Source organism: Onychostoma macrolepis, chromosome 09 (genome assembly GCF_012432095.1).
Source record: "Onychostoma macrolepis isolate SWU-2019 chromosome 09, ASM1243209v1, whole genome shotgun sequence".
Taxonomy (NCBI): Eukaryota; Metazoa; Chordata; class Actinopteri; order Cypriniformes; family Cyprinidae; genus Onychostoma; species Onychostoma macrolepis.
Window position 1 is genome coordinate 13,475,586 of NC_081163.1, and position 8,133 is coordinate 13,483,718.

At 35.9% G+C, this 8,133-nt stretch overlaps 1 pseudogene; it reads left to right on the forward strand.

Annotated features, from left to right (window-relative positions):
* The first annotated feature begins 3,058 nt into the window (after nt 1-3,058).
* LOC131547409 (galactose-specific lectin nattectin-like) lies at nt 3,059-4,866 on the forward strand (annotated as a pseudogene).
* Nucleotides 4,867-8,133: the final 3,267 nt, after the last annotated feature.

The window sequence follows — 8,133 nt, forward strand, 5'->3', positions numbered from 1 at the left end:
CATTAAAAGATCAAATACAGTGTGACACGTCGCACATTGCATTTATATTCTGGGTTCATCTGCTTGCCAGTTCAAATGATGCATCATCAATAAGGTGTATACTGAATGTGGCCTTTAATATCAGTGTCTTACTTCATTACTACTTAATACCCCAGCATCCTCCCCCATAGTCACATCAATAAGTCTATGGTTTACATCAGACAACTTCTGAGTGACACGGTAAGGACCAGTGTATAATGGTGCAACTTTGGCAGTGAAGTTTGAAATTGCGTCAGACTGTGGATAAGTTTTAATTTACACTGGATCATTCACGGAGAAAGAAACAAGTCGACATCTCTTGACATAGCAGCACTTTTTCTGGCCTCCAGAAACGACTTGGCACGATTAGATGGTTCCTGGAGCGAAAGCTTTAGGGCATCTAAAGAAGTAATACCGGGACCTTCCACTCCAAGAGAATCAGGCTGAGAAATCAGATCCAGGGGCATATTCAGTTCTCGGCCATATACATTGAGCTGTGCGTAGGGTGAAACAAATGTGGGGAAGAAAGCGATTCTGAGAAGTATGCTTGTTACCAACATATGCTCTAATGGCATACGTTTTCAGCATTCGATTCACTCTCTCAGTGGCATTTGCAAGTCTGTGCTCAGTACCTAAAGCAGTAACTGTGTGTTTAAAGAGGTCACTTATAAACGCAGAAACGCTGTCTGATATCAGGTACTTTGGGGCACCATGTCGAGCAAAAACTTCACTGACCAACTTACTGGCAGCAACGGTAAGAGCTGTAGCCTCCCTCACAGCACAAACTTTGAGCCACTTTGAAAAGTAATCTACGAGAACAAGGAAGTACGAATTCCTGCTCTGTGTCCGAGGCAAGTGGCCCACAAAGTCCACCTTCCGTATACTCCCAGGGATACTGGCAGCCGAATGGAACCAAGTCACCATACACCAGGCTTTCTCTGGGACGGCTTAGTGACTTGGCAGACAGTGCATGAATCCACATACTTCACGTCTGATAGCATAATAGGCCAGAAAAATCTCTGTTTAAGCTGTGATTGCGTTTTAATCACCCCCAAGTGATGATAGTTTAAGACTGTGGTGGACGAAGTACACAAGTCAAGTAGTACTCGAGTAAAAGTACAGTTATAAAATATTACTCAGTAAAAGTATAAAGCACTCCTTTTCAATCTTACTCGAGTGAAAGTACAAAAGTACTCGAACTGTTTGTTTTGTAATTTTATATAGGCTACTTATATAATTGAATGTTATATTATGTATTTTTATAATCCTACTGTTTTTTTCCTCAAAATAACCACTATATGGAGTCAACATATACTTTTGTTGTTGCTATGGACTAGGTTGACAAGAGTGATGTAGAAGTATTCACTGTGAAGCTTACACTGCATGAACCTGAGAGAAAATCTGTTTAAATCTTGCTACACAATGAATGTACTACTCAAGTGAAGTTTCATTTCAGAATAACAAGATTAGAAAACATAAATGTGAATGTAGTACAATCAATGTAACTGTGGAGAAGGATGACATGATCTGTAGCACAAATATGTAGCCTATTTGGAACAAACAGGTGGCATCGGTCCAGCAACAGTAAGCTGTAGGGTGGAAAAATTAGATCATTATAGTGGTGTTAAAATCAAAATAAAATAGAATGTTCAACTTAAGGCATTTTTCAAAAAATGAGCCATTTGGGGTTACTGTATGATATGCATTTACATGATTGTAAATAATTATTGAAAGTTTTTAAAAAAAACAGACTTTATTCTTGCAGGTCAAGCTGATTTCCACACAGTTCTCAGGAACCACTGCCTTTGGGCTCTCCGGAGCACTAGTTAGTACAATCATATGCAGTTCCATCACATCCACTGTCCTACCTAAAGAGAGCACTACTGTATGACAGGACATAGTACAGTAGCAAAAATATACTTTATATAGACAGGTCATTCAGTAGATCTCTTTTCCAAAAACTCAACTTGGTTTTCAGATTGTTGCCTTCAGAACCTCAGAGAAAGATTCTGTAAAGTTCCAGAAGGAGCCCTGCTTTTATACTTTACTTGATGTATATAAGTCACGAGTATGATACAGGATGTGATTTTTGACCTGTGGACTTAAAAAAATCCAAATAGCTGTTGAGTTTTGCTATGTGTGTGGCAAAGCTGGTGACATTGCAAGGCTTTGTCCAGAGAACGAGAGACCAATCAAGATTTTATCTGCCATGCATGTGGAAAGGATGGTCATATGTTTGTAGAAAAGAAGGAAAGATCAGGAAGTTGTTTTTCACATGGAAGGATGGAACACAGGGCAAAACAGTATCACTTTTCACACAGAAGAAAGATGGACTTTCATGATTTTCTAAAGAAAATAGGCGGTTTAGATACCCATCTGGCACTGTGTAAAGGAGACAAGGGACTTCGCCGAGGACTCCATAATTTACAGTTTCAGATTATGGGAAACCATCCCTTATAACTAATATTCAACTAACACTATTATATTACTATGCAAAAAAAGGGAAAAATAAATATTTAGTTAACCTAATAGTTTTATTTTTTACAAGCTCATCTTACCCCGTTCTCCTGTATTGGATTTTATTAAATTGACAGATCAAACAGTCACATCCTGTGTCATCCTTGTGACTTATACACACTTGACATCAAGTGAAGTATAAAAGAGTTTTTGTTTTTGGCACAGAGGCCAACTGAATAACCTTTCTATTTAAAGGCCCGGTTTCACAGACAGGGCTTAGACTAAACCAGGATTAGGCCATAGTTCAATTAGGACATTTAGTAGTAATTTTTATAAACATGCTTAGAAAAAAACATTCCTGAGGTTCATCTTGAAACAAAACAATGGCACTGATATATTTTAAGATCAGTCAGTGCAAGTTTATTTCAGTTGAAACAGCTCAGACTTACATTTTAGTCTAGGACTAGACTTAAGCCTTGTCTGTGAAACCGGGGAAAGTATTTTTGCTTTGTCCTTAAAATCCACAGAGAATCCACAGAGTGCGGACATTTAATTTTCCTGCTTATTGATTTACAGGTTTATCATGGCAATGCTGAGAAGTCTGCTGCTTCTTTTCGTTGTGTTCTCCATGGGGAATGCAGATGTAACCAAGGGATATTTATTTTTAAGATATATTTTTTAAACTTGTTATTCCATTTTAACATCTGTTCTACCAAACCTTAATTGTTGTGTGTTAGCTGTTTTGTAGCTTTATGGAGAGGGATTGAAGGAAATATATTATTTTAACTAATATTTGCATGATTAACAAGGAATCTACCAAAGTGTGTCTAAAATACACACATTTGCAGCACACAATCATTAAATAAGCTACATAAAATAACAATTAAAAAAAAAAAAGAAAAAAAAGGTTTTCAGATATTACAACAGCCCTAATGTTTATGCAGTTAATTTGGCTGAACAATGCCCTTATGGATGGACAAATTCTGGAGTCCAATGCTACAAGTTCTTCCCTCAGTCGGTCAGCTGGATCACAGCAGAGGTAATGTGCTAGTTGTAGGTGAATTTTATTTCATTTTTGTTTTTTTCTTTAAGCAAAACTTTCTTTTCTGAAAATCATGATCATGAGCAAATTATCAATCAAACAAGACATTGTTCACAAGTGACTGAAAATTTTGTTTAAAAAAAGTAACTTTGTGCTTCATGCTAAAAATATTATATTTTTTACTGACAATTAAAACACAATCTATCTACACTGTAAAAAAAAAAAAAAAAAGTTGAGCCAACTTACAATTTTAAGGCAACCAGCTTCAGCAGATTTTTGAGTTTTCTCAACTTGTCGTTTTAAGTTTATACAACAAAAATGTGAGAATCTCCCACAAAACTAAGTTGAGCAAACTCAAAAATCTGCTGAAGCTTCGCTCAACTTTTCTTTTTTTTTTTTTTTTTACAGTGTATTTAGAGAAACTGCCAAAGTCTTGGCTCAAATCTCGCATCTGTGCACAATAAAATGGTCTGTTGCCTTCTTCCACACGCTCTTGGATTGGAGCTCATGATGGAGAACAAGTAAGTTAAATTGTGTGGCCTAAAGAGTCTTATTTGTCTAGACTGAAATGTCTTCTTTAAACATGAAGATGGGTTGACTGCTTACTGGATTCAGAGAACAGTAGCGCACTCTTTATAAACCAACATGTTTTCACTCCCAGCTCGTCACATATTGACGCTTGGTCAGGATCCTTTGGAGTCACTTTTAGATGCACAGGGTACCCCTTTAGTGTTATTTTTCGACGTGCAGGGTCCTCCATTGCTTTAAATAAGAAACAAATTCAAAAAATGCCGGTTTAGGGTAGGGGTGGGGTTAGGTGCTCCAATGAAAGTAAACTTATATAATATATTTACATATTATATATATTTTTACAAATGCATGCAAAACATTAAATTAAGACAAACAACTGAGGACCCTGTACGTAGAAAAGTGACGCTAAAGGGGTACCTTGAGTGTCAAAAAGCGACACCAAGGGGTCCTGACCAAGCATCAATGCGTGACGAGTTGGGAGTGAGAACGTGTTGCATAATCACTCTCTTCACTCTTTAGGAAGGACAGTGGGTGTGGAGTGATGGAACGCCATGACTACACCAACTGGTGCTCTATTGAACCTGATGGTGGTGGTTCCGAGAACTGTGTGGAGATCAGCCGGACCAGGAAGATTGCAGTGGGTTTTTTTTTTTTTTTACATGAAATGTCAAGTGCTTTTAGTTGAACATTCTGTTTTATTTTGATTCTACCACCACTGTAATAATCAGAATAAATTTTTCCACCCTACAGTTAAACGTTGCTGGAATGATATAACGTGTTCGGCTTCAATGGGCTATGTTTGTGCTGAAGACCTGTGAGATATGCATCCTGCTCCACAGTAACTTTGATTGTACTACATTCACATTTTCTGATCTTATTTTTCAAAAAAAAAAAAATATATTATTCTGTTATTCTGAAATTAAGCTTCAACTTTAATCTCTTCTCAATACCTTCTCTCGAACACTCATAAATAAATAAATAAAAATAAATTAATAAAAGCATTAAAGTGTTGTGGAGTTAAATTCATGTATAAACATAAGTATATTTCATAGTAAGCTTGGCTATTCACCTTTATCCTGTGCCCTAATATGCTTTGAGCAAATTATGGGGGTAAATTATGTTACATTGTAAACAATCGGTGAAAGGTTTGCTCTATGAACGCAAGCGTTTTTAAAAACTTTCAACCATCAATAATTAAAAGGAAATTTAAATGTATGAAAGCATTTATAAATTACTTTTAACATACCTCGAATAACCCCGAAAGCTTGATTGTTTATGCAACGATATCATGCATGTGTTAAATGCCACTGTTGTAATATATGTCTATATTATGTAACATAGGTTGCCCATATCAAAATTTCCATTGTTTTAACAGATAACAAATTTTGTATTTACCTGCTTTAGAAATTCTAAGATAAACACGACTGATAGGGATAAGAAGTGAAAAGGGGACACTATTACAATTTAAAGCATGCTGTACGTGTGAAAACAAACCTGGAGCATTCCAGTGAAATATTCATGGGTTTCATCATAAATTAGCCTAAATCAGAAATGTGCAGTATATGTTGCCTTTTTTTGATATTGCTTTTCTGTTTCAGTTTTTAAATGAAACTTCCCCAAACCAGAAGAGCGTCTCAATGTTAAACATAGTAGGCTAGCTAGGAAAAAAAAAAAAAAAAGGTGGATGGAAATGACATTAAATTATGTAAATTATGCAAGCTGCACAGTGCACACAGCTGCTTCCTCATTGGCAAATGCAAGCAGACATTTGTAAGTTTTGGTTCTTAGAGTGGATTTTATGCAAATATACACCTCTGTAAATGATTCAGTAAGTGAGTGAACTGTCTGAATGAATCAAACTGAATCGCAAACAATTTCTAAACAGCTGAAAGAAAACATACAGGACATTACAGCTGAAAAATAACTGTAATGTTTATTTATCAGTAGACTAATATTTCAATAAGGCTCATGCCCCAGATACATAAGCTATAGGACTGAAAGCACTTGTCTGTGAAACATGTCATTTCTCAGAGTACATCTGTAAGATGGTGAATCTGTCATGAGGTCTATAAAACCTTATGTGGCATTTTGTCTTTAAACTTCCATTTTAACGGTAGCTCTGTTAATATCTATCGCGGTTTAAAAGTATTTAGCTGGTGAAGTAGATTTTATTGTAGAGTTAACAAAAGTTATCATGTGCATTGTTTGAAGCGGATGTCTGGAAGATTTTAAAACGAGCGGATAATTCATAAATTTGTACGATCTTACCATCATGTTATGGAAATACAAAGCAGAAGATAGAAGACAATAAGTGTGCTGAAAAGGAACAGGGCTACGTATAGACCCCAAAAGAAACTTTTCCCATTCACACGGTTTCGAACCTCCGATGGTTCACCACTAGGGGGTGTTGATCTCAAAGTGAACCCATGAACCATTTCTGGTTGCCCAGTTAATCATGTGACATGAAATCTCACGAAATTTTACTAAAAAAAAATAAAATAAAATAAAGAATTCAGGGCCAGATGTTGTTGGTTAAACAAAAGATAACTTCCCTTTAACACAGATGGTTATATAGTTATAAAAATTCATTAAAAAAAAAACGTTCAATACTTTCTTGAAAATTCGAGCTTATAGAATTAAAACCACCTCCTTCTCCTGACTGATAACACTACTCTTGCCTGCTGGTTTTTATTGACAGCTCTAATGAAAACACTTAATTAAATAATTACATGAATCAATTAATTAAATAATTAATTTAGTTCATTGTGTGTTAAGGGTTTGATTATACTTAAATAAAACACATAACACAAGCACTAATATTTAATAGTATTTAAGTGTTTATTATTAATTTTTAAAAATGTAAAAAAAAAAAAAAAAAATTCCATTTGTTTTGTAAGTTTGGTCTGAATTCTTGATGCTTTTACAACGTTTTCACCAGCAGGTGTCGCCAGCTGTTTCAAGTGCTTCGAAACATCGAATCATTTTTCAGAATCAGAAAGAGCTTTATTGCCAAGTATGTTTGCACATACAAGGAATTTGTTTTAGTGTCACAGCAGTACTCAGAAACAACAACAGCAACAACAACAACAACAACAACAACAACACACAGATAATAAAAAATAAGATGTGAATAATATACATATATATAAAGTGACGTGACATGTGGCCAAGTATGGTGACCCATACTCGGAATAAGTTCTCTGCATTTACCCATCCAAAGTGCACACACACAGCAGTGAAAACACACACACCATGAACACACTTGGAGCAGTGGGCAGCCATTTATGCTGCGGCGCCCGGGGAGCAGTTGTGGGTTCGGTGCCTCAGTCGTGGTATTGAGGGTGGAGAGAGAGCGCGCGCTGGACATTCACTCCCCCCACCGACAATTCCTGCCGGACCTGAGACTCAACTCGAACTTATATATATAAAATAGAATAATAATAATAATAATAATAATAAACTGTATGTACAGGTCTGCTATAGATATACTAGAATGTAGGGTGATAAATAAATATGAGGTTCTTGGAGGGTGGGCAGGGGAGTACCAATAATCCTTTCAGCAGACCGAACTGTCCTCTGTAATCTTCTGATTTCGTAGTTGAGCTACAATTGGTTCAATGCTTCTAAAAGCTTCGTTTCTCCCAAACATCAGTAATGTCATAAATGTTTATTTTAAAATGAATGCCATCAAAACATTACTCATAAACGATCATGAATCAGCTGTCCTTTTGATAGTTTGTGTCTATAAAACAATTCTAATTCACATCAGCATCTGTGCTACAGTCATGTTGTTCAAGCAATGATGTTTTTGGCAAGGTGTGAATGACTTCTTTCTTTTCGCCTTTCAACAGTGCCAACTGGGTATCTAAACTGCCTATTTTCTTAAGCAAATCAGGATAGCCTATCTTTCTTTTATGTGAAAGTGATATGGTTTTGCCCTACATGTCCCATCCTTCCACGTGTAAAACAAACAACTTCCTGATCTTTTTTCATTTGGATATATATTTAGACATTATCAAAGACTACTTTATCAAGGCTATATTTAGTTTATGACTTTATTTTTAAGGACATTTAGCCTTTTTAAT